Genomic DNA, 27275 nt, shown 5'->3' on the forward strand with positions numbered 1-27275 from the left:
CTTAATAAAGTGTGGGACCCATGGTACCTGTGCGGAGCCTGATGCTGCCTGGTCATGAAGACTTCCACTGTGTCACCCGATGTCCTTTGAGATCTGAGACATCCTCATGAGATGATCAAGCCTACCTTGCAGGTGACCTAAGGAGGAAGCTGAGCTGCATCACAAAACAACGGTCCTCTCCATCCACATCCATGGAGCCTGGGTGACAGCCTTAGCACAGAGCTCTCGTCAGAGATCCAGGCAGGGCTTTCCAGTGATCACTCTGTACCTTGGAGTCAGAGATCCAGGCAGGCTCTCCAGTGATCACTCTGTACCTCGGAGTCAGAGATCCAGGCAGGCTCTCCAGTGATCACTCTGTACCTCGGAGTCAGAGATCCAGGCAGGCTTTCCAGTGATCACTCTGTACCTCGGAGTCAGAGATCCAGGCAGGCTCTCCAGTGATCACTCTGTACCTCGGAGTCAGAGATCCAGGCAGGCTCTCCAGTGATCACTCTGTACCTCGGAGTCAGAGATCCAGGCAGGCTCTCCAGTGATCACTCTGTACCTCGGAGTCAGAGATCCAGGCAGGCTCTCCAGTGATCACTCTGTACCTCGGAGTCAGAGATCCAGGCAGGCTCTCCAGTGATCACTCTGTACCTCGGAGTCAGAGATCCAGGCAGGCTCTCCAGTGATCACTCTGTACCTCGGAGTCAGAGATCCAGGCAGGCTCTCCAGTGATCTCTCTGTACCTTGGAGTCAGAGATCCAGGCAGGCTCTCCAGTGATCACTCTGTACCTCGGAGTCAGAGATCCAGGCAGGCTCTCCAGTGATCACTCTGTACCTCGGAGTCAGAGATCCAGGCAGGCTCTCCAGTGATCACTCTGTACCTCGGAGTCAGAGATCCAGGCAGGCTTTCCAGTGATCACTCTGTACCTCGGAGTCAGAGATCCAGGCAGGCTATCCAGTGATCACTCTGTACCTCGGAGTCAGAGATCCAGGCAGGCTCTCCAGTGATCACTCTGTACCTCGGAGTCAGAGATCCAGGCAGGCTCTCCAGTGATCTCTCTGTACCTCGGAGTCAGAGATCCAGGCAGGCTCTCCAGTGATCACTCTGTACCTCGGAGTCAGAGATCCAGGCAGGCTTTCCAGTGATCACTCTGTACCTCGGAGTCAGAGATCCAGGCAGGCTCTCCAGTGATCACTCTGTACCTTGGAGTCAGAGATCCAGGCAGGCTCTCCAGTGATCACTCTGTACCTTGGAGTCAGAGATCCAGGCAGGCTCTCCAGTGATCACTCTGTACCTCGGAGTCAGAGATCCAGGCAGGCTCTCCAGTGATCTCTCTGTACCTCGGAGTCAGAGATCCAGGCAGGCTCTCCAGTGATCACTCTCTACCTCGGAGTCAGAGATCCAGGCAGGCTCTCCAGTGATCACTCTGTACCTCGGAGTCAGAGATCCAGGCAGGCTCTCCAGTGATCACTCTGTACCTCGGAGTCAGAGATCCAGGCAGGCTATCCAGTGATCTCTCTGTACCTCGGAGTCAGAGATCCAGGCAGGCTATCCAGTGATCTCTCTGTACCTCGGAGTCAGAGATCCAGGCAGGCTCTCCAGTGATCACTCTGTACCTCGGAGTCAGAGATCCAGGCAGGCTCTCCAGTGATCACTCTGTACCTCGGAGTCAGAGATCCAGGCAGGCTCTCCAGTGATCACTCTGTACCTCGGAGTCAGAGATCCAGGCAGGCTCTCCAGTGATCACTCTGTACCTCGGAGTCAGAGATCCAGGCAGGCTCTCCAGTGATCACTCTGTACCTCGGAGTCAGAGATCCAGGCAGGCTCTCCAGTGATCACTCTGTACCTCGGAGTCAGAGATCCAGGCAGGCTATCCAGTGATCTCTCTGTACCTCGGAGTCAGAGATCCAGGCAGGCTCTCCAGTGATCACTCTGTACCTCGGAGTCAGAGATCCAGGCAGGCTCTCCAGTGATCACTCTGTACCTCGGAGTCAGAGATCCAGGCAGGCTCTCCAGTGATCACTCTCTACCTCGGAGTCAGAGATCCAGGCAGGCTCTCCAGTGATCACTCTGTACCTCGGAGTCAGAGATCCAGGCAGGCTCTCCAGTGATCACTCTGTACCTCGGAGTCAGAGATCCAGGCAGGCTCTCCAGTGATCACTCTGTACCTCGGAGTCAGAGATCCAGGCAGGCTCTCCAGTGATCTCTCTGTACCTCGGATTCAGAGATCCAGGCAGGCTCTCCAGTGATCACTCTGTACCTCGGAGTCAGAGATCCAGGCAGGCTCTCCAGTGATCACTCTGTACCTCGGAGTCAGAGATCCAGGCAGGCTCTCCAGTGATCACTCTGTACCTCGGAGTCAGAGATCCAGGCAGGGATTTCCAGTGATCTCTCTCTACCTCGGAGTCAGAGATCCAGGCAGGCTCTCCAGTGATCACTCTGTACCTTGGAGTCAGAGATCCAGGTAGGGCTCTCCAGTGATCACTCTGTACCTTGGAGTCAGAGATCCAGGCAGGCTCTCCAGTGATCACTCTGTACCTCGGAGTCAGAGATCCAGGCAGGCTCTCCAGTGATCACTCTGTACCTTGGAGTCAGAGATCCAGGTAGGGCTCTCCAGTGATCACTCTGTACCTCGGAGTCAGAGATCCAGGCAGGGATTTCCAGTGATCTCTCTGTACCTCGGAGTCAGAGATCCAGGCAGGCTCTCCAGTGATCACTCTGTTCCTCGGAGTCAGAGATCCAGGCAGGCTCTCCAGTGATCACTCTCTACCTCGGAGTCAGAGATCCAGGCAGGCTCTCCAGTGATCACTCTCTACCTCGGAGTCAGAGATCCAGGCAGGCTCTCCAGTGATCACTCTGTACCTCGGAGTCAGAGATCCAGGCAGGCTCTCCAGTGATCACTCTCTACCTCGGAGTCAGAGATCCAGGCAGGGCTCTCCAGTGATCACTCTGTACCTCGGAGTCAGAGATCCAGGCAGGCTCTCCAGTGATCATTTTGTACCTTTGGAGTCAGAGATCCAGAGCCAAGCTAGCAAATGTCCTGAGCTCCCGAGTCAGGAGAAGCTGGGACCGGAGGAGTCTCTAACCAAGCCACCCCAAGGGGACTCTCCATCTGACCTTATTAAGGCTGTAAGGCAGTTAGTCTTGGCCTTTTAATTTCCTAAATACAAAACATCGTGATGTCCTTAACCCAGTTCTCTTTGATTTATGTGGGTGACATACAAATTTGTTCTATGTGTGACTGATGATTGATATGGAAGAAGAACTGTGGGTTTGTTAAACTCCCATGATCAGGCGCAGACTTGAGGCGGGATTCCGTTTAGGAAGCCAAAATAATTCCAGTTAACTTGATAGAAAAAGTGTTGAATACTTGGAATTGAGTGTTTAAAAAAGTCCTTGAAGGAACAGACTCTGCTGTGATTCTTGGAATGACTCTTGGAACCCTAAGAATCATTGCCTCTGAGGTCACCAGGCTAGGTTCAGAGTTGTTGTGGCTAGTGCCCCGAGACAGTAAGAGGTGACTTTTCCTACCCTCAGGAAATCAGAGGAGGGGGCTGGGGAAAGCATGTGAAGAAATCCCCGACTCCCCTGAACCAGCCATGATAGAGAAGCCCAAGGAAGGGACCCAGCCCTGATCCTTCCCAATTCTGCTCCACACCAACAGGCAGCAAATTTGCTTTCTATAGGGTCAGAGGGTAATTTTGGCTCTGCCATTACAACATCAAAGCAACCACAGATCAGATGTTCTAGATGAGAATTATAGGACAAGGCTCCTGCCCTGGGCCCCCTCAGCCCAGTCTAAAAATCAAAATGGAGTCACTCACGCTTAAAGTTCCCTGTCACCAAGCTGAAACTAAGCTGTTATCTGACCTTCCAAGAACAAAGAGAGATAACAGCCAAATTTCCCAAGGGGGCCAATTTGAATTGGCACGATAATGAAGTTCCCTCTGCCTTAATCCTCATAAAAAGTAACTGGAGGTGAGCTGATGTTGAACCGCACTTTCCTATTGCTGTGTCTCCCTGCCCCTGCCTGACAAGGAGAGTAACTTTGAAATGAGTAATCCACCTTTTGTTTTCTCTTTCCACTTTTTTCAGCCCTTCTCTCTCCTCTGTTCAGCTTATCAAAGCAGTTGTTCTATTTTATGGAATGAAGTGTTACACAATTTTACAATGGAAAATAAAGCCAATAAAGATCTTTCAACTAAATTGTAATTCTGACCTCTGACAGATCTAAATAAATGGGGATTTTATGCTCCTGTTTACAAGAACAGTGGGACAGTCAGGTTGGTCCACGGGCCATCTTTTGCCAGTCCTTGCTCTGGGGAGTCTGGTGGGCTCTAATGTACCCCAGGAGGGCTAGCTGGCTCTAGAAGAATCTGGAAAGTGTAGTTTAGTTTTCCAATTAAATGGCCTGAGACTATGAAGAGGAACCATGTTCCTGCCTGTGAAAACACAGAGCTTCGGATGCTTCCCAGGATGGGAAGGCAGAAAAAGCATTGCCCAGAAGGGAAGGTACATAGCGGTGACAAGGGCTGTGCTGATTTGCTCCCATAAGAGGTCAGCCACCTTCTAAAGAGCACCTACTGTTTACATGCGTGATAATTCACTGTATTCTCCAACAAGCATCCATCCTGTCAGGGAGAGGAGATGGAGCCACTACCCCTGCATCCTGCAGATCTTTGATGGGGCACCCATCATTGTACGCAGACATGCCATGTGGACCTCAGTTTTACAGGGAGTAGGATTTCCAAGGGTTTGTGTTGGACAATTTCTGCTTGAGGCGTCCTCACCCCAGTAACAAGGTCGTTGGCATGGAGATTCAGCCACCTGTTGAGTAGCTCTCCCTCAACTCCACATCCAGGAACTGGAAGTCACCAGAGGATGGCTTCCCAGAGCCAACAAGCCGACTGTAAAATGGACTGGAACCAACATTCCATGTATCCCCAACCTCCTCACCCCTAGAGCTCAGAGAATCCCTGAAACATGGATCCCTCCCTTCCCCGTGCACAGCCACCCTGGCTAACAGCTGTCATCAACTTGGGAAAGGCAGAAGGGAGAGTTAGAGTATATTCTTGTGGTGATCTCTAGGGATCTGTGCTCAAGAGCATCGACCACCTCTGTTCTCAGGGCTTTTCATAGAGTCCACTCCAGGACTTTCCATGGTTCTCACCTGCTCAAGACTCCATGGTGCTGACTGGTGGCTTGCCAGTTCTGTGGCTCAGGTGGAGCAGCCACTGATTTCCTGACACCATGACCCAGCCCAGACGACTGTGGGCCCCACCGTCTAGACCACAGGACGGCCCTGCTGGTTGTGGCGGACAGTGGGCCCCACCGTCTAGACCACAGGACGGCTCTGCGGGTTGTGGTGGACACTCCTGTCTTAACTGTGGCAGGAGAGTCTACCCTCTGGAGTTGAGGCTGTAACATTCCTGTCCAGACCTCCCTCAGGTGAACTCACCACTCAACTGACCATGGCAGAAATATGAAGTCAGAGAGAGTCAGAAGAAAGAAATATGATGAAGGATAGAGCCACTACCCCTGCATCCTGCAGATCTTTGAAGGAGGCGCCCATCTTTGTGCCCAGACATGCCACGTGGACCTCAGTTTTACAGGGAGTAGGAGTTCCCAGGGTTTGTACTGAACAATTTCTATTGGGTCTTAACACAGACTTCTCTCTTGATGCCTTTTCCCATTTATATATGAGTAACACCTACGGAAAACTGCACCTTCGTGGTGTCCAAGTGTTCATAGAAAACTCAGAATTTGGAATGGAATCAGAGTATATCCTGTGGGAATTGCTCTGCTGTTGTGATGGCACACTGTTGAGCTGGCATCACTCTGGGATGCGGTCTTTTTGCTGGGACTAATGGCAAAGCCAGGTGTGCCCAGGCCTGTGAACAGCCGGAGTAACAGAGGGACCCAAGACAGATTCCAGGAGCCAGGGGCAGAGTGAGGCAGGAGACTGGAGATCCGAGGCTGGTGTGTGGACATGACCGAGCTCAGGGTGGTGGGCAGCCGCAGTGATGAGACAGAGGTCCTTCCACCAGAAATGGTCTCACGCTCAGGCCCACAGGAGTTTAGCAAAAAGCAGACTCTGGAACCAAATTTCCCGCCTATGTCCTGTGCGAATTCTTATAGGATGTGTGAGTTTCCTCGTGTAGAAAGTGGGGTTAATTGAGGGTCTTAGCCCATTTCCTGTTGCTGGAACTGATTTATACATGAAATAAATGTATAATTTATAAATAAAAGAAATGTATTCCTTAAAATTCTGAGGGCAGGGAATTTCAAACCAGGTGACCACATCTGGTGTAACCTTTTCCTGGTGACCCAGGCCACACAGGGCGTCATAGTGAGACAAAGCCAGGGAGCCAAAGAGTGCTCACGTTCATAACAAAACCACTGCCTCGGGATTCATGAACCCATCAGCCCATGAATGAGGGCTAATGACCCAGGGACTTCCAGAAAGTCTCACCTCTCAAATGCTAGTAACCAAATGACTTTGGACGTTCATTTTCACAACATGAAACATATAGGGGACACATTTAAACCCAAAGCAAAGCGTTCCTAACTCATGCAATGGATTTGAGAATTAGATAAGTTAATTCATGAAAAGCACTGTGAATGGTGGCTGACACATTAGAAGCTCAACACACTATCCACATGGGGGATGGTGGCAGGAATTGGAATTCAAAAATGAAGAAAATGGAAGAGTGTTTGACCTTTCTTCCTGAACTTTCTCTCCTGCAGGAGTCTTGGGCTAGGAGGTGCTAACCTGCCAAAGCTTCCTGTCTTTTATAATTAAGCTTCTTTATCAATAAAATCAATTAGCTTAAAAAAAACTATTAAGTTTAAGATCAGACTTGCCCTCAGGCAAAAAAAGAACAAGAAGACCAACTCCTGCTCATGCCCAGAGCCAAGAGCTGCAGCTACTCTTCAAGTGGCCTCTGAATGTCCCCAGGCCTGTCTCCCTGTGGCAGGAGAATAATATATATGTAGCCATTCCGCTCACCTCTCTTCCTTCTCTTTCCTAACTTTTTTCTCCTTCCTTCCCTTCTTTCCACTCTTGATAATTGTTAGACTAAACTGAATCCTGTTTATAGCTTTCCATCATCTTCTAGAAAGTTATAAACATTCTAATTCAAGATGCCCACCTCCACCCTGCACCAAAGCATCCAGAAGCTGCTTCAGATGACACTGCAGCTTGTGCCAGGCAGAGTACCCTGCTCAGCTGTCGCTCATCAGTTTTCCTAGAATGCCTTTGAGGTTCTCAGTCAGATCTAATCTCCTGCCAACAGACATTTCGGCTGTGCTCAGGGGACCTCAGCATTGGTAGCCAGCTGCTCTGTCTAAGTCAACTGACTCAGTGGTAAATGTTTATCCGCACATGGGCTTGGTGCAAAGAGACACAAACTCTCTGGAGTGATACAGATGGGCCACCAAGGGCTTCCTGAGTATCCACAAGCCTGAGGGATGCTGGAGTAGCTTTCTGTGCATTAATGCAATAAGAAACCTCCATCCAGGCAGGAGAGAGGGTAAAGGGGCCCATGAAAACAAAGAATAGAGGGAAGAGAGATGGCATGTAGCGACTGTGCATGGGCTGGGTCAGCCCACTTAACTAACAGTTACGCAGCACCAAAGAAGAGTCCAGAGAGCCCCTGGGGGTCTTTCCGTGCTAGGAAGGGTGAGATCTGGAGTCCAAGACCCACCAAAGGGCAGAGAGTCTCATAAAGCACCCCATGCTGGGCCAGGGCCATGCAGGGCTGCCTCCTGGGAGGAAGGTGACCCATCTGACAGTTGCCCTTTGTGAGGACTGAATCCACGCTTCACGTCATGGTGAGATGGGGTGATGGTGGGCCTGGGTGGCCCAGGTCCCAGCTGCCCGTGAGGAGAAAGATAATACCAGACGAGGTCTCAGATTACGTCTACCACTTCTCATGCACAATGTTCAGCCCTCAAACAGAAAGAACTATATAATCATCAAAGAAAAGCACAGGAATGTAAACCGTGAGCAGCAACAGCAAATACAAGCAATATCAAACCATCAAGTTGTCATCCTTAGATGTACAAAATAAAATAAATGCAATAAAAGCTAATCCTAAGCATCGACTCCTAAAATAGAGTTATCAGAACCAGACTCTTAAATTAAAAAAAAAAAAACACTTAATTTTGGAATTTTTGAGCAGAGATTTTAAAAACAGTAAATGAGCCCCGACATACAAATTATACAGTCTAGGGCCAGGACTGTGGCTCAGTGGTAAAGTGCTTGCCTGGCATGTGTGAGGCACTGGGTTCGATCCTCAGCACCACATAAAAATAAATAAAGATATTGTGTGTCCATCTACAACTAAAAAAATATTTTTAAAAAATTATACAGTCTAAACAATTTCACATTCAAGCTTGTATATGCACACACACACACACACACACACACATACACAGAGTTGGGGGGCATTTTACAACAAACCACAAAGATACTATTTCACCTCTTAGGACTTCAGTCTATATTTCTGAGAACTTAACACTATTATGCCACTCATACCCAATAAAATCAATGATTTCTCAATAGGACCAAAAATGTAATTTGAGTCGCAGACTTTGAATCAACTGCCTTGATTAAAGTAGGTTTAAGCAGATGGAGAGCAGGATCGAAAAGTTTGACATGAAACTGAAAACTTTGAAAAAATAAAACAATGGACATTCTAAAAGTCTAAAAATACGATTATTGCTATGAAAGCTTCATGAATGGGCACTACACCACAGAGTAGATGTAGCTAAGGAAAGAATATGTGAACGGGATACAGATCGGAAGAAGAGATTCTAAGCGTGACACAGAGAGACAAATAGATGGGAAACACAGACGAAAAGGTAAAGGACGTGACCACGTGGTCTCCTGTGCAGAGATAACAGCCTGGACGGGAAACAGCATTCAAAGTATTTTAGATATGATGGCCACTTCCCCAAGCTGATGAGGGTGTTCCATTGAACACGATGCCTGTGCCTTATCGGGCCACTCAGCCTCTCCTGACTCCCAGGACCTTTGCCCTTTATTCATGGGGATCCCTAGCTGCTGCCACAGTGTCACCTCCAACAGACACCAGCTGCCTCACTCTGGCCCCTTCTCATGGCACGGAGCTGTTCACACACCACATAACCTAAAAATGAATAATGAACTGATACATAGAAAATTAACATCCATTTGGAAGGTGAGGACTAAATTTCTACAAAACTCAAGGATCGAAGAGGTATCAAGATAGACATCAAAATGTATTTTAAACTTAATAAAAATACTAACACAAGATGTCGCTAAAGAGGAGTTTGGAGGCAAATTTAAAATCTTAAATATATTAGAGAACATAAATAACTAGGCATCGATGGTGTAAGCATCCATCTAAAGAAATCAGAATAATAACATCAAAACAATTACTTAAAAAAGATCAAGTGGGCTGGGGCTGGGGATGTGGCTCAAGTGGTAGCGCGCTCGCCTGGCATGCGTGCAGCCCGGGTTCGATCCTCAGCACCACATACCAACAAAGATGATGTGTCCACTGAAAACTAAAAAATAAATATTAAAATTCTCTCTCTCTCTCTCTCTCTCTCTCTCTCTCTCTAAAAAAATCAAGTGGGAAGAAGGAAATAAAAAGAGGAGATCATGAAATCATATCATAGAAAACATGCAGTATGAAGGATCAATAAAGCTAGAAGTTTATTCTTTGAAAGAACCAATTCTTCAAACCCTGCTAAGATACATCAATGGGCAAGTCATAGATCCCAGTGGTCAGGAGAGGAGAGATGAGGCGACACGTTGCTCTCATGTTCATTTACTTGATCTTCAGACTTAATTCAATAGTTTTTTTAATTTAATTTAGACTGTTGGGTTTTCCAAGCCTTCAATCCTATCACCTACAAATAAGAACATTTTTGATTCTCTTGATGGAAATTAGTTCCTCCAAAATCATGTTAATAATAATGGTGCAAAAAATAGTGGTGACTGAAGATGGAAACAGTCATGCTTCACATTTTCGTGTGTGCTGTTTCACAATATATAGTTTTGTGGGGTTTTTGTACTGGAGATTGAACCCAGGAAACCTTAACAACTGAGACACATCCCCAGTCTCTTTTTTACTTTTTTTTTAAATATGGTATCACTAAGTTGCTTAGGGCCTCAGTAAATTACGGAGGCTGGACTTGAACTTGCAATCCTCCTACCTCAGCCTCCGGAGTCACTGGGATTACAGGCGTGCAACTATCTATAGATGCATTTGATAAATCATCTTCATCACCTTTCAGTAACTTCTTTTTAGTCCTGTTTTTGGCTTTTGTCACAAATAGCTAACTGTTACTCAAATACTGTTCTTGAATCTGTTGGTATCATGATGTAGTTTTTTCATGCATCTTTACCATGAGCTTACTAAGCAGGTAAAACAGTTTTTTAGATTTCTGGAATAAATCTTACTTATTTAAATGTTATGGTTGGAATGTGAGGTGTCTTCCGAAACTCACATGTGAGCCAATACAAGAAGGTTCAGAGGAGATGATTGGGTGGTGAGAGTCTGAACCCCATTGGTAAATTAATCCCCTGACAGAGATGAACTGAGCGGTAACTGAAGGGGTGGGTGTGCCTAGAGGAGGTGGGAACTGGGATGTGGCTGTGGGGCATGTATTTGTATCTGGTACGTGAAGTCTCTCTCTCTCTGCTTCCTGGTCACCACTTGAGCTGCTTCTCTCTGTCACACTCTTCCTCCATGATGTCCTGCCTCACTTGAGCCCTGAGGAACGGAGTCTGCCATCCATGGACGGAGACCTCTCAGACCATGAGCCTTCAGATAAACCTTTCCTCCCCTATAATAATAATAATAATTATTATTATTATTAATATTATTATTAAAGATAGAGAGAGGAGAGAGAGAATTTTTTAATATTTATTTTTCAGTTTTCAGTGGACAAAACATCTTTGTTTTGATGTGGTGCTGAGGATGGAACCTCAGTGAGCTGGGTTATCCTCGGTCATTCAAGTGGTACAATTTTAGTTTTACTATGGATGTGGTCATTGTGATAAGCTATGAGGATTGTTCTGGCTGGGTCCTTTATTCACAGCAACATAAAACAATATTTCTTTTCTAATTCAGTAATATTTTATATTTCAGCACAAATGAAATCAGTCCATTGTTTTTCTTCTTATTTTGCTCTTTTTAAAGTCAGAATTTGGTATGAAAATTAAAATGAGTGAAATATAAAAAATCAGAAATTTTCTTCATTTTCTACCATCTGCCGTAGTTTGGGTAACAGGGAAATTACATTTTATGAAGGTTCTTCCTGTCCTCCAGGGCCAACACTTTCTATCATGATTTGCTTCCTATTGTATGCTATACCACAAAAGTGTTTTCTTACCTGAATAAATAGCTTGTTTGAGGAAGCTTCCTCTGTTAAAAATAATAATAATAATAATAATGGGGCTGGGGATGTGGCTCCAGCAGTAACGCGCTCGCCTGGCATGCTCCAAGCGCTGGGTTCAATCCTCAGCACCACATAAAAATAAAATAAAGATGTTGTGTCCACTGAAAACTGAAAAATAAATATTAAAAAATTCTCTCTCTTCTCTATCTTTAAATAATAATTATTATAATACGATAAGCCCATAAACTTTAACATTTGCAGAAAATATAAATTTAAGAAAAGCATTCCAATTCTTGAAAAAATCAAATAATGTTTCCTGTCAAAATTATATTTTCAAATCAATATTATTCTTCACAAAAAGGTGTTTCTAAATGGCTTTGTTAAAACAAATAAAAATGCACTTTTGAGGCAGTGGAAAATGTACTCTCCAAGGATCCTCATAGCTTATCACAATGACAACATCCATAGTAAAACTAAAATCGTACCACTTGAATGACCAAGGATAACCCAGCTCACTAAGGAAATGTCTATTTGACACAGATAATTACTCATCCCTTTCGTACTTTGCAAGGACAGTGAAGCTAAAAAATATTTCTGTGAGAATGCTTCGGGGTGTTTCAAAGGAAGTGGAATTCTTTGCAGGATCACCATTATGGTCAAGACTGCCAATTTAAAAGTGACCTCTCTCTGGGGTGACCACAGAGTCTGGCCATTTATGGTGTTGTTTGCAAAGTCTTCGACTATGAAAAAAATATTATTATTCTTGGCTCATCTATTAAAATGGAATTATTCAATAGGTACCATGTGCCAGAAAAAAACAGGCTTTTCCAGAGAGCTCTTGGGGTAACGTTGCCCGACCTTGTTGAAATATAATCATAGAGCTCAGCTACCCTTGACTAGAAAAAAAAATCAAATGATTGTGCCAATAAGACCCGAAGGTCCACATAGAATCATAGGGTCTAGAGCTGTCATTGTACAGAATGAGCTGGTTCTCAAGATGAAGAGGTTTGTGTCAAGTCACATTCACTTCTCCATGTGTTCTGCAAGTGATGCAGTTTGAATTGTCAGGCTCCTGTGTTAAAGGCTTGGTCCTCAGCTGATGGCACTATTGGGGGTGGAGTCATCTTTAGGAGGCGCGGCCTGGTGGGAGGAAGTGAGGTCATTGGAGGCGGGTCCTGGAAGGGCACCCTGGGACCCAGCCCCTACCTCTATGTCCTTTCTTCCTGGCTGCCATGAGATGAGAGTCTAGCCCCACCACCTGCTCCCCACCATGATGTTCTGCCTCTCTCCAGGCCCAAAGAAACCAGGCCAAGGCACCATGGAATGAAAACCTTGAAACCCTGAGCCAACATCATTCTTTCCTCAGTGTAAGGGCATAATTTTCTTTCCTCCACTTAAGTTCATGATCTCAGCTAGTTTGTCAGAAAAATGGGCCTCTGACTAACAGCAAGTGCCCTGGCTCCAGGGAAGAACATGAAGACTAAAACGTTATCCTGGGATGAGTGCTGCTGTGGCAGGACTGTGTCCGCTGGGCAAGACGAACAGGTGTCCGAAGGGACAGGGGACTATTTGGACTCCAGACATGGGGGCAAGGTCATCAATTCCCCACTGTCCACCCCTGGGGCAGGTCCCTTCTGTGTGTCCTGCACTTCTTACTCTGTGAAGTGGGATGGAAACAGAGTCCTCCTCCACCTCCAAGACTGTAGGGAGCAAACAGGAGAACAGTCTCGTGCGCTGCTGTGCACCATCCAGATACAAATTATGCATCTGATTGAGCCAAATGAAATTGTCAAGGCTTACCCATTTTTGACCTAAAAAATTATGAATTATAGCTCAAAAATGGCAACTGTACAAAATGGTTGACTCTTGGCCATTTTGGGTGCTTCCAGTTCATTTTATTCTACAGCATCTGACTTTTTTATTAAAAAGTAAAATATGGTAAACTTTGTATACATTTCCAGATAACACAGCACTCTGTCCTATCACTGTTACCTTCAATGTCCTAATCTACACACCTAATAGAACTCTCAGCAGAAACCAAAGGCACCGGCATCATTAACAAGTACGTCATCATATAGAAATGAGAGAGCAGATGCTGAACTCCACAGCTAATCCTGGGTTTTCTATTATTCCGTGTGACCTTGGACAAGTTACTTAATCTTCCTGTGTCTCAGTTTTCTTGCCTGTAAAATAAAACTGATACTAATACTTCCCTTTCTTAGTTCATTTTCTGCTGCTAATACCCAATCCGAGACTGGGTGTATGTCTGTTTTCCATGACTATCACAAAATACATTAGGGTGGGTCACCTATAAAGAAAAGAGGTTTATTTAGCTTACCTAATTGAAGTCTGAAGTCCCAAACAGTGTGATACCAGTCTTAGTGAGGGTCACCCTACCTGTGTCACATTGCACTGAATGGTATCATTGTAGGACAATTCTTAAGTTGTCTCAATATGTTTCTTTTTCTGTATATTATGAAAAAAATGGTATTACCGGTTTCTGTTATCCATTATGCTGTACAGTGAACATTTTTTTTGCATTTCTAAAGCAATATCCTTTTCTCCAAGAGTGTTTTGAGGAGTAATTGCAACAGAATTACATGGAATATCTGTAAAAATACAGATTCCTGGATCCCACAGTTTGTTTATTTTTCAGCATTATCCATCTAGTAGCTCTTATTTTGGGCTTTTTTTAAACTGATATGATTTATTTGTACTCTTGGTACCACATGGTGTTTTGAAATACGTGTACATTGTGCAAGGTTAAATCAAGCTCATTAACATACTGATTACCCCCCCATATTTATTTTGTGGTAATACTCTTAAAATCTATTATCAATTTTTAAGTGTACAATTCATTGTTATTAACTTCCATCCTCGAGTTGCACAGAACAATCTCTTGAATTCATTCCTCCTGTCTAAGGGAAACTTGGACTCCTCTCACCAAGATGGCCCCCACCCTCCGCCCCTGGCAGCCATCAATCTGCTCTCTGCTCAGTGAGTCCAACTCTTTCAGATTTCACATAGAAGTGGGCTCATGAGGCCCCTGTGTTTCTAGGCCTGTCTTATTTCCCTTAACGTAAATGTCCTCCAAACTCATCCAGGCCATAAACATGGGAGTGTAGACTCTCTTCCACAGGCTGATTTCGTTTTCTTTGAGTATGTACCTAGAAGTGCAATTGCTAGAATATGTAGCTTCATTTTTAACTATTTGAGAATTTTCCATGCTATTTCCCATAGTTTTTGAATGAATAGAAACTGAATCCAAAATAACCATGTTATTAAGTAATTTTTTAAGGAGAAGAATCTAAAATAGAATGAGGAAAGAAAACACCATGGATATGTCTTCAAAGATTTGGAAAAGAATACAAAAGCATTTCTAGAAATAATCAAAATGTAGCAATGATAAAAATGTAACAAGAATTTCTAGAAATGATAAAAATGTAAACGTCACCATGGACAGATTAAGACCTCCCGTGGTGTAAATATTAAAGTGGAAGAGATATTTGAGAGCAAACCAGAACTCCGGATGAAGAAATCATCCAGAACAATCCACCTCAACACATGAAGAGTTAAGAGTTGAGAATGTTTGTGTGGGAGGTCTAATGTACATCTTAGTGGAACTTGAAGAGGAAACCATAGAGAGTTAAGAAAGAGCCAACGTGGGAACAGATGGTTGCTGAGAACATGGGAATCTCCCTGAACTGCTGAAAGACACCCATGTTCAGACCTCGGAAGTTCATCGGAGTCTTAGTTTAAATTCCTTAAAATCCCCAACATAACAAGAAACATCATAGTGACACTGTAGGATGTCATGTGACAAGAAAAAGTTTTAAAAAGCACCCCGAAACAGGTCTGCAAAAAGAAGAAAGAAAAAACTCGTCCACGCAGGGACTTTTTGATTGAACAATGGAGAGTCAACTGGACATGTCGTCAGTGCAGGGTGCTGAGATGCCACTTCCTGCCTACCAGATTGACAAAAATAACACCGTCTGACAGTAGCAAGGAGCACACAGAGAAGGAGGGTTAGTAGAAACTCTCATTTCTGCGGGTGGGAATGACCATGGTTCAGCCAGTTAGGAAAAAGCTGGGTGATGCCTCGTAAAGTGGAGGTGATGCCTCCCCATGACTCACCTTTTCTGTTCTTGGGGAAATGTGTGCAAACAGGCACCAGGACCTCATATACAGGAATGGTCACAGCGGTATTGCTTCAAACAACACTGAGTATAAAAATAACCAAAATTTCCATCAATAATATGCAGAAAAATCAACTGTAGCGTCAGAATACAATGGAAATCGACCGTCATGAAAATGAACCATCCCCAGCATCAACATGCATGAATCTCAACAACATAACGTGAGCTGCAGGCGTGTCATAAGAACACACAAAGTACGACTGCATGAACAGAAACTCCAAATACAGGCAAAGTTAGCCATGAACACATCATTAACTTTGTGGATGTGCGTAGTAAAAGTATTAAAAAAATGGATACCTACAAAACTTAGATTATTATTTACTTTTTAGGAAAAAGAGATAATTTGGGAAAGGGAAGAAAATAAGAAAAGGGCTTTAACTATATTTTATACATAACATTTATGCTAAGAAAATGAAATTCAAAGCAAATGTAAGGTTACCATGTATTAAATATGGGTGACAACCTTACCAGATTTTTATATTCTTAACTATAATTTTCTCCATGTGTGAAATGTTCTTTAATTTTAAGAATAAAGCAGACTAGTAGCCACAATTCATTAAGAATTCCCAAAAATACTAATATGAAGAAAACAAACCAACCAGTCTCCAAATGAACAAAAGACTTGAACCAGATGCTACACTAAAGAAAATATACAGATGGCAATCTGAAATCTCAAAATCAGTAGTTATTACATAAATGGAAATTGGAATTACAATGAGATACCCACACATAGGAATGTCAAATCTGTGGAGACCATTCAGGTATTGGCAAAGGTATGGATCACCTGAAACTCCTATACCTCAATTGTGGAAATGTACAATGGTACGATCTTTTTGGATGCATTTTGATAGCTTATTAAAATTCAAACATGTATCTTATCCAAACACATCAACCATATAGCCTGGCCATTCCACAATAGGGAATTCACTCAAGACAAAAGAACACACACATCCATATAAAAACTTTTACACAAATGGCCTTAGTAGCTTTATTTGTTATTGCTCCAAATTGGAAACAACCCAGATATCCATCAATAGATAAATGGACAAGCTCAAAAATATCCATATAATAGAAGGTTAACAACAATCAAAGGAGTGAATTATAGACTATAATTATAATTGATTTTTAAATTTTTGTTTATAATTGACTCATCATAATTGCACATGTTTTGGGGGTACACTGTGATGTCTCAAGGTACATATACAATGTCATGGTCAAACTTGGGTAATTAGCAAATTCATCACTTTGAACCTTTATTATTTCTTTGTGGTGGGAACATTCAAGATCCTGTTGTATAGCCATCTTGAAATATGTAATACATTATTAATAGCTACAATCGAATACCAGAACTTATTCCTCTTAGCTGACTACACCTGCTGTACCTGTTGGCCAGGTCTCCTTATCCCTCCTTACCTCTCATCCCTCACCCTCCCCAGCCTCTGCTAACCACTATTCTATTCTCTCTTTCTTCCAGATAATTTTTGTTTGCAGTCTTCCTGTGCCTAGCTTATTTCACTTAACATAATGTTCTCCAGTTTCATTCATGTGGCCATATAAAGCAAATTTTTGAGCTGGACATGGTGGTGAAGACCTGTAATCCCATCAGCTCAGGAGGCTGAGGCAGGAAGATTGCAAGTTCAAAGCCAGCCTCAGCAACTTAGCAAGGCCCTAAACAACTTGGCAAGACCCTGTCTCAAAACAAAACCAAACAAAATAAAAATAGGGCCTGGGATGTGGCTTAGTGGTTAAGCACCCCTGGGTTCAATCCCCGGTGCAAGAAAAAAATAATAACAGTCCATGGTGTATCTGTACCACATTTTCTTTATCCACTGATTCAATGATGAACACTTAGACCGATTCTCTGCTTTGGTCATTATGAATAGTGCTGTGATAAACATGGGCATGTACATAGGTATCTCTTTGACCTACTGATTTCATTTCTTTTGAATACATATCCAGAAATGGAATTGCTAAATCATATGGTAGTCCTATTTGGAATTTTTTTAAATATCTATTTTTTAGTTGTAGTTGGACACAATACTACCTTTATTTTATTTATTTATTTATATGTGGTGCTGAGGATCGAACCCAGGGCCTCACACGTAATAGGTGAAAGCTCTACCACTGAGCCACAATCCCAGTCCCTATTTGGAATTTTTTTTTACAACTTCCATTCTGTTCTCCATAATAACTGTACTAATTTCCATTCCCAACAAAAAGATCTTTAAAAAATAATTGAGTAAAAGAAAAAAAAAAGATTAGACCAAAAAAGTATGCACTGTATGGTTCAATTTGTTTTAGGAAATGTGAATAAATATATAGCAACAAAAAATTAAGTCAACAATGGCCAGGAGATACAGAGAAGCATGAGAATTTGGGGATGACCTAGAAGTTTATAATTTTAATGGTGGTGATGGCTTTAGGAGTGCCTCTATGTCAAAACTTATTAAATCGTACTTTTGAAAATAGGCATTATTGTGTAACAATTATATCTCAATAAAGCTGCTAAAAATAAAGTGAATGGAAAAGAAGTCACAAAGTAGGTGACGTCACAAGCCTTAAACTGACAAAAGTGGGCTAAATGTTCCAAAATGCCAGGGATGCACCTGGGGGTGTAGAAGACGTCCAAAGAGGGCTCTAGATTAGTGTTAGACCAAGCGCAGGTCCCCTTCCCCACTTCCTGACGATACTGACCCTTCCCCTCCCTGCCCAGCCCTTCCTGTGGCCCCTGCACACCCCTCCCCGTCACTGCACAGTGACAGCAGAGCTCAGCCCGGGGTAGTGACTGCCATGCATGTTCATCACTGGGGGAGGACATCTCAGCTCCTACCTGTGCACTCCTGCCAAAAACCAGCCTGCCCATCCCTCAGCACAGCCCCCAAGTGGCACAGAACCCCCTTTTTGTTAAGAACAGTTGTAAAAAGCTCAGCTTTTTGTTTGCACTGTTGTGAACACAGATCTCGTACACATTTAAGGAAATCCTCCAATAGGAGGGAGGGAGGGAGGGAGGGAGGGAGGGAAGAAAGGTTTTAAAAATTCAGTGGGATAAAATATTGAGTGGTGACACAGTAGGGTGGAGTAAGTGTTTGGAGCAAGGAGTGACAATTAGCTCCTGGGGGGTCCCAAAGATGTGCAAGCTGGTTGCTAATAAGACCAAAGGTGGTGCGGTGGCACCTAGAGGTGGCAGAGGCCCTTCTGAGCCAACAGGGACAGTGGCGGGAATTCTGGAAGTCTACTGATTGGTCTGTGCTCACTTTGTCACACTCCTTGGGGACTCCCCATCCCACCCCTTTCTTGGGTAGGAGCTGCCTGCAATTTCCCACCGTGACAAATGGAATCTTGCCATGGAGCTCCACGGCCTCTCCTCTCCCTCGTATTCTATGACAAGGTGACTTTGATATTTCTTGATATATTCAGGAGGTGGACTCTATGCTCCCTTACCTTGCACCCGGCTAGTGGCTCAGGTGGGACTTCTGAGGCTGGTCACAAGGGCCCGTGGCATCTGCCTGGCTCTGCGGGTACTAGCTGATTTCCTTGAGGCCATCATGTTGCAGAGAAGCCCAAGCAAGTCCACGTGTATAGTATAAGATGGACAAGGGAATGGGGACCTGAGGGGACTTTGGGGGCAATGTGTGTGTGTGTGTGTGTGTGTGCACAGCAATCTGCATCCTCTCCCGGGAAAGTCCTCTGGGAAGGGACCTTTTTACCATTCACACACAGCTGCTCTGTGGACCAGCAAAGGTAGCCATTGGCCCTGCCAGGAGAGCTCCCTGCAAGGTAGAATCCCCCACCACGATGAGGCGCAGACCCTACGAGAGGGCCCCTCAGTGGGACCCAGGCCAGACCTACGACACGCGCTACACATGCAACAGCATTTGTCCCCCGGAGGAAGCCTCAGATACTTGACACCTGGCAGAACTTCCCATCAGGTAATGGGGCATTTTGCTCCCACAGGGCCAGTCCTCAGACTTGACTTCACTCACATCCTTCTCCAAGGCTCCTCTCCAGTTTCCTCTCCCAGCAGAGCCCTTCTCTGGGCAATGGCAGCCTAAGAATCCTTGTCACCCTTTGCACTCACCTCCCACACCAGGACACTGGGGGGCAGTCATCCAACACCGCACACAGAGCTCTGGCTCCCGCGGAACCCGTGAGGGCTCTCTTACTTGACGGGTCCAGAGCACCAGCTCCTGACGCAGAGTGTGACTCAGACACGACCAGTCGGCTGTGCGTGCAGCTTGGCACACGGGCTTGGCTCTGCACAGCCACTACCCCTCAGCACAGCCAGCTGCACACTTGCCCAGACAGGGGGAGAGAACGGGGTGGCAGACTCACCCCTCAGAGCCCTTGCTCAGGCAGAGTCAGAGGCAGGTGGTGCTAAGTGGACTTTACTGCAAGTTCATTTCCTTGTCATTTTTCCTCTCTCAGCAAAGGAAGTGTCTGGTTTCCATGTCAGGGGAGGATGGGTCATTACATAACAAGAGAGAGGGGCCTGCCCCCTCTGGGCTTCTTTGTCCTTTGTCATTCCCCTCTGCAGCAGGCTCCCCAGGGCCTTTTAACTACCTGGAAACAATAGCCCAGGCAGGATTGCCAATACCTTGAGACCCAAACACTAATAAACAGAGACGATTTGCTTACAAAATGACAAGTTAGAAGAAAGGGAGGCCAGCTAATAAATGAGCTAAAGTTCAAAGGCAGCAGAGTGACGTGGATGCAGGGTGACTCAGACAGGCCAGCCTCACAGCCAGGACTCTCTGAGAGGGGGCAGGGACTGTCAGCAGGAAAGGCCATCACAGTCCACTTGGCCAAGAGAGGGCACTGCCTGGAAATGTGGGAGGCTGCAATCCATCTCCCGCTGCAGGCCACCTGCAGTTCTAGAACGCCAGACCTCAACAGGGCGACTCCGTGGCAGTCATTCTTCAGCACCCGGCTTGGTCCCCGCTTCGGAAGGCAAAACCTGCTTCATGCACAGGAAACTGCCCGTGGTTGTCATAGGTGTCTTCATCGTGTAACAAAAATGTTTTCTGATCCTTGCCCAAGTGAAAGCACAGAAAGGACTGTGTGTGCCGGTGTGTGATGCATGAGTGTGCTAATGTGTGTGGTACGTGTGCATGTGTGGTAAGTGTGATAGTGTGGGGGTTTGTACAATTCGGTATGATGTGCGTGCATGTGTGTGTGGGATTAAGTCAGTGTGTGGGATTATGTGTATGCATGTGGGATTGTGTGTATTTGTATGTATGTGGGGATGGATTGCGTACATGTGGTGTGTGTGTGTGTGTGTGTGTACATGCGTGCATGTGCACAAGTCTGCCCGTGGAGACACACAATCTTGTGCAAGGCTCACAAAGCATAGCTCTGAGATTCAGCCAGGCTCCAGTCCTGTGTGTCATTGAAAACGAGGTGCTGGACATCATGTCACCTTCATAATCAAGCATCAGCCTTTTAGGAGATCAATTTTGGGGATTCCATCTGTAGGCACACACTTTGCCTTCGGTGGCACCTTCTCAGACCCAAGGATCTGCTCCTAATCTCCTGGCTGTTCCACATGGCCTCCTGCCCACAAGGTCCAAGGTCCAACTCAGGATTTCAACCCCACCACAGCCCAGGCTGCCTCAGGGCATTCAATCACTGAGCCACACCCCCCAGCGCCTCACCCTTGCTGAGGCTGGCTTTGAACTCCCGATCCTCCTGCCTCTGCCTCCCAAGCCACTGGGATTATAGGTGAGTGTCTGGCTTCCTTTTTTCTTTTTTACCAAGTGATTTAATTAAATGTTTGATTTTTCTTTTAATTTTGAGGTAGCTGTAAAAATGGGGTTGAGATTTCCTACGCAGCACTTTTTAGCTACAGTTTCACTTTCTGTAGTTCCCTGGGGGGATAGGGGGTCAGTTACCTGGGGTCAACCAGGTGTTTTCTGGAAAATTCCAGAAATAAGAAATTCTTTGAGTATTAAATAACTTTTATGATAGCATGTCATATAAATGTTATATTTCATCATTATTTATCATAAAGCCCGTCGTGCCCTTGACTCTGGAAGAGAACTGGGCAGGTATCTTGGAGCTTATCCCCTGGTTTGCGTTCACCTAATATTTTTCCTAACTACATTAGACTGTGGGGACATACAGGTATATTTGACTGATTTTTTTGCCTTTTGCTCCAGGCATGGCCCTGCTGCTGATTCTGCTTTTATTGACCATCATGGATTATTTTATGTCAATTTTGATTTTTTAATAATATTGTATTCAAACACTATGGATGTCAACGACTGAGATTCCTGGCCCCCATTCCCCTGGCTCCTATAGTTTCTTGCTCTCACCCAAATCCTGGGACTGCACATGGAGTCAGTCTGTATTCAGGGGCTCCACCTGTTGAGCTGCAGACACTGGAGGAGCTGACAGTCCCCTCCTCTCATCACATTGGGGGACTCTGCAGTGGGTCTCTCTCCTACTTCCCTCTTTCGATTCTCTCCCACTTCCCCCTTTCTTCAAATGCAAAACCTCTGGCAGTGAGTACAAATGAGGCCTGTCCCGTGCAGAGCAAACTAGCCCGGAGGCTGCAGCTCAGGCTGCGGGATCCCCAGGATGAAAGCCCAGTGATTCCTCAGGAGGCCACAGACACACTGGTTGGTGGGGTGAAAGGAAGAGGGCTCAGACCAGGAGCCGTGCAGACGGCTGGGACCTGCTGTTCTTCCGTGTTTCTGCAAAAATGTTCTGTTTTAAGTCCTTCTCCCCCAGGGTCCCACCGTGATGGCAACAATAAAAGAGGAATTAAAATCTGGAAGCCAAGTGTGCCTGCCTGTCAAGGGGGCCCCGAGTGGGAAAGGGGTGGTGTGTGGTCACAGCGCCCACCGCCCTCCTGGAGGCCGCCTTCCGAGTGGGGAACTGGAGAAAGGGGTCGCACGGCCGCAGGCCTGCCTGGGGGAAGTGCAGGGGTGATTTCCAGAGATTTCCAGAAGATGCAAGAAGCTGGTGCCCTGCAGACCACAAGACGCAACTCTGCAGCCTGCTGTACCCCAGAACCCAGCCAGCCTCTGCTCAGAGCCTCTCCTTCTCCAGCTCCTCCCTCGGCAGCCCCTGTAGCTGGGCCTTCATGTGTATGTCCCTACTAGCTTATTGGCACATGGTTCTGTTTCTACTTTTACTTTGAAAAATGTCACTCATCAAAGTTGAAATAGCACCATGAGCCCCTGAGTTCCCTTCAAAGGATCCCAGAGTTGTTAGTGTTCTGCACATTCTCTCTTTCTCTCCCCTTTTTTCCCTTCTATTCTCTCTATATCTGTTTCTTTCTTTCTCTCTGTCTCTATTCTGTCTCTCCCCATCTCTTTTCTCTCCTCTTTCTCTCTTCTTTATCTGTTTGTTTCTGTTTTCTGTCTTCCCCCTCATCTCTGTCTCTCTGAGTCTCTCTTTTTCCATGTCTCCCTGTCTCTCTGTCTCTCTTTCTTGTTCCTTCCCCCTCCCTCCTTCCCTTCCTCCCTCAAATTCAACAATATCCCTACATTCACAGGAACAGGAGGTAGGATTTGAACTCTTCTCTCTTGGAATCCCGTGTTCTCTCATTTTCCCACATGCCTTTCTGCGTTATTCGGGTCAGTGAGCTCCTGTAAGTGTTGGATAAGTGATAGAACATTCTTGAGTTGGTTCAACCTTTCTGGAAAGAGAAGACAGTTGTCCAAGAGCCCAGGCCACCTCAGGTAGACTGCATCAAGGAGGAGATGCCCACACCATGGTCCATGCCTCAGGCAGTCCTAGGCCTCCTGCTCCCAGAGGTGTCCTGGGCAAGGGTCACTCCCCAGGGAGCTGCGTGAAGTGGAGAGTCCCAGGGTCAGCCCAGACCTACTGGACCAGAAGCAGCACTGTAGCAAGACCCCCAGAGGATTCATGAGAAATCTGCATCTGAGAGTCTGCATGTGCAGAACTGAAGCTGTGGGTGAGACACTCCCCCCACCAGGGATGGTGCTGGTGGGGTTGGGGTGCTGAGTGGTGAGAACCTACCCCACTCACGGCACCCCAGGAAACACCTGGAATCCTCGGCCCAGCTGCTCGGCCAGCTCTGGTCATGGGTATGGGCCATCACCTAGCCATGGTCAGGCACCACGGTCAGCACACACGACATGACCAGACACCTGGACCAGCCTGACCAGCTGGCAGCGCATGGAGAACTGGGGACAGGGTGAGAAGTCAAGATGAGCCCAGACCTGCGACCCTCAGGATCCAGCTGCCAAATGGGCATACACACTGTGGACTCTCATGGCGCCGTCTCTGTGGAGGAGGACTGGCAGGCGGGTTAGGAGGGATTTACATATTTTGCTTATTTCCACTTTCAACCAATCGGCAAGGAGCTTCTGCTTGTGATTTTTGTTAAATTTAAGTGGAGATTTTACACTGAAATTTTGTTTCCCTCAAAAAGTAAAAGAAGAGCAAATAGAAGACCAAGATGACAAGATTCGCATGTATTTTCTTCTTCCTGAAAACAAGGCTCATCCCCGGGGGGAGTGTCAGGCTTTAGAAATGGCACCTGGGCGGCTGGGCTCTAGAGAGCCATTGCTACCAAGACTCAGCTTCCAAGGGCTTCCAAGGGCTTCCAAGGGCTGGCTGGGGCGGGGGCTAGTCCCAACCGAGCCCAGAGGGACTCCTGACATTTTCTATGGGTTTGTTTCTCTGCAAACAGCTTCCTCTTCTGACTCGCAGCTTCTCTGCTCCCTAACTTGCCTAAACGCCCATTCACCACCCAACACCCTGTGGGGGCCCCTCCATTCCAACACCCACCAGCACCAACTGACGGTCCCTGCTCTCACTCCTATTGCAAATTCCTGTGGAGAGGGTCTGAGGGTCCCTGCTTGAGTCCGCATCCACCCCTGGTACAACTCAGGCTGGCCAGGGGCAGGTCACGGGTAAGAGGAGGGACGTAAAGATGGGCCAAAGGAAGGGGCACTTCTGGTTTGGACGGACGCCAAAGCACGTTCTCCTTCTCACAAGTGCCTTGGAACCAGCTTTCTGGCCGTCAGGATCTTGCATTATAAAATCAATCACAAATAGATGACGCAATATGAGGAGCCTGCAAATGAGTTTCTAGCACTTTAGCTCAGTGTCTAGAACATTCTAGAAGTAGATGTTCAATTTTAAAATAAATAAACAAATAACTGTGAGAAATTGGAGAAATCCCAGGATTGCTGTTTCAGACGGCCCCCATTCTCCAGGAACTCTTTTTGGTGCATCCTTATTAAGTACTCATCCAGGTATTATCACGGGTTATAGAATATTATTAAATGTCTGACCTACCCACAGTGTGAACAATAATGAAGTTGGAGTTTAAACCAACCAGGGTCCTCTGGCTGGGAATGAAATTATAATGGCTATATGCGTAATGATATTAGATTTTTAAACTGTTCTGAACACTTTACGTGTTTTTCTCATCTTCTTATGACAATTACCCTAAGAGGGTTTTTATCTTCTAGGACAGATGAGACCCCTGAGACACAAGTTAAGTCACATGGCTGCCATTGTCTGGGTCCCCAAAGACCCATGTGTTAGAGACTTGGTCCCCAGATGGCACTACTGGGAGGTGGTGGAACCTCTAAGGGGCAGAGCCTCGTGGGAGGTTTGGGGTCTTGGGGGCGGGGCCTGCCCTTGAAGGGGCCTGTGGGACCCTGGTCTCCTCTTCTTCCTCTCTTGCACTTAGTCATGAGGTAACGGGCCTCCTGCACCGTACGCCTCCTCCACCATGTGGTGCCACAGGCTCAAAGCAAAAGCACTGTCTGTCATGGGGTGAAACCCCAAAACGGTGAGCCAAAATAGAACTTTCTCCTTTTAAATTGACTTCTCTCGGGTATTTTTCACAGGAAAACTGACAGCACAGTGCCCAGGTCACTCAGCCAGTGGGTGGTAGACCTGGAAGCCCACACTGCATGGCCCGGAGTCCGGCTTCCAGCCACTGTACCACGGGCTCCCCTTCAGACTGGGGTCTCACTTTCTACACCATGAAGATCTCCTACGGATAAGAGAGGGTTAAGAAGAAAGAAACCAAACTGGTTTCCTTTATTTTAAAGTTCAAATCTAATTCATCAAAGGAAGGAAATGATTCGCAGGTTTTCTTTTTCTTTTTCTTTCTTTCTTTTTTTTTAAGCCCAGTGCCGTATTTAAATTCTAGAGCAGGCTATCTAAAAACTTCACAAAAACCCCTCGTGCGTGATCAGTCACTTCTAACCGTCTCACTGTGTGGAATGAGTAGACACGTTGCCAAAGAACATCAGCAAGTTGTCACAAATCAAACCCACAGATTCCAAAATCTTGTGCGTTTCTACACTTGAGTCATCAGAAAAGCAGAGGATGATGGCAGATTTCTCTCAGGGCCTGAGGTCTGCCTTGCAGCACAGTTGGGTTTTGTTGTGTGTCTTTTTTTCCCACGTCAATAGAAGAGGCAAGTGTGAGTCGCCCCCGTCGCACTCCTGGTCTTTACTGGGTAAAAGGTTATCCAAAGGAGTTTCCCATGCAAGTGCAAATATCAAAGATTTCTTCTGAGTTCTTAAGCTTCATGTTAGTAATGGGTAGCTGCTCTTGGCTTCTTACTCTTTCCTAGGTATCAGGGCTCCAGGTTCATGAACATCTAAGTCATTACCTTGACACCCCTTCCTGGACTCATGTGTAAGCCATTTATTCAACCTCTTCAAGCCTCAGATTTCTCATGTGTGTTCATTACTGTAACAAAATACCTGAGATAATTTGCTTATAGAGAGAAAAGATTTATTCTGACTCAATTTTGGAGGTTCCAGTCCATGATCAATTGGACCTGTGGCTTTGGGCCCATCACAGCCAAAGTATGTGGCAGAGCAAAACCATTCACTTTTGTATGTCCAGAAAGCACAGAGATAAAGAGGAAGGGGCACAAAATTCAACTGGAGGGTATTTCCCCCAATGACCTAAAAACCTCCAACTAGACCACAGCTCTTAAAAGTTTTATCACTTCCCAGTGGCACGACCCTAGGGAACAGGTTGTTAACATGACGGGACATTCTAGATCCAAACTAGGCACCACTTTTACATTGGGGACAGTAATAACTACAACTACTTCAGAATGTCAAGGGCACTCATCCAGTTTCTCAGTCAAGCTCTCACTGGGGTGACCATGGGACAATGACTTGGTTGGTTAGAGAGAGTCCGGCTGTGCTTAATGATGCACAGAAGTAAGTTCACCCAGCAGAACTCATGCCCGTATTGGGATAAGATCAGGACAGGTATCGGGGTTCAGAGCTCAGAAGGAACCATCTACAAACCAGAGTAGACTGAAGTGGAATGAATTCTCACCAGAGTTGTGGGCCACATCTTCCAGGAAGTATTAAGGTCAAAGCCAGATGAGCACACACTCGTAGGAGGACATGGAAAGGAAGTTCTTAGATTAGATAGAGGATTCAGCTGAACAAACTTCTTTGAATGGTACCTACAGGGATATAATCCTCTTTCCCCAAGATGATCTCCTCATAAAACCTATCAAAATCCATGGTCATCTTATTTATGTGAATACTGCCATACTCCACTGCCTGTGCCTCTGACCGTCAACTCCACCAAGGCAGGACTTTCTCCCAGGTGGACCTTCAGCTCCTAGCCCAAGGTGAGCCCTGAGTAAATATTTGACAGACAAAGGAGTGAGTGACCGAAGGCTTCCTGAGACTCCTCTCCCTGCACAGTCAGTGAGACATCAGGCTACCTTT

At 45.8% G+C, this 27275-nt stretch overlaps 1 long non-coding RNA gene across 1 annotated transcript in view; it reads right to left on the minus strand.

Moving 5' to 3' along the window:
* The window catches only part of LOC144250023 (uncharacterized), a 45383-nt gene extending 25312 nt beyond the window's left edge, over positions 1 to 20071 (minus strand). Inside the window, exons 1-2 of the long non-coding RNA XR_013342385.1 lie at positions 19655 to 20071; positions 15515 to 15600 (exon numbers count right to left, since the gene is read on the minus strand). This is a non-coding gene — a long non-coding RNA (uncharacterized LOC144250023). The remainder of the gene's footprint in view (positions 1 to 15514; positions 15601 to 19654) is intronic.
* Positions 20072 to 27275: the final 7204 nt, after the last annotated feature.

Source organism: Urocitellus parryii, chromosome 13, assembly GCF_045843805.1.
Source record: "Urocitellus parryii isolate mUroPar1 chromosome 13, mUroPar1.hap1, whole genome shotgun sequence".
NCBI lineage: Eukaryota > Metazoa > Chordata > Mammalia > Rodentia > Sciuridae > Urocitellus > Urocitellus parryii.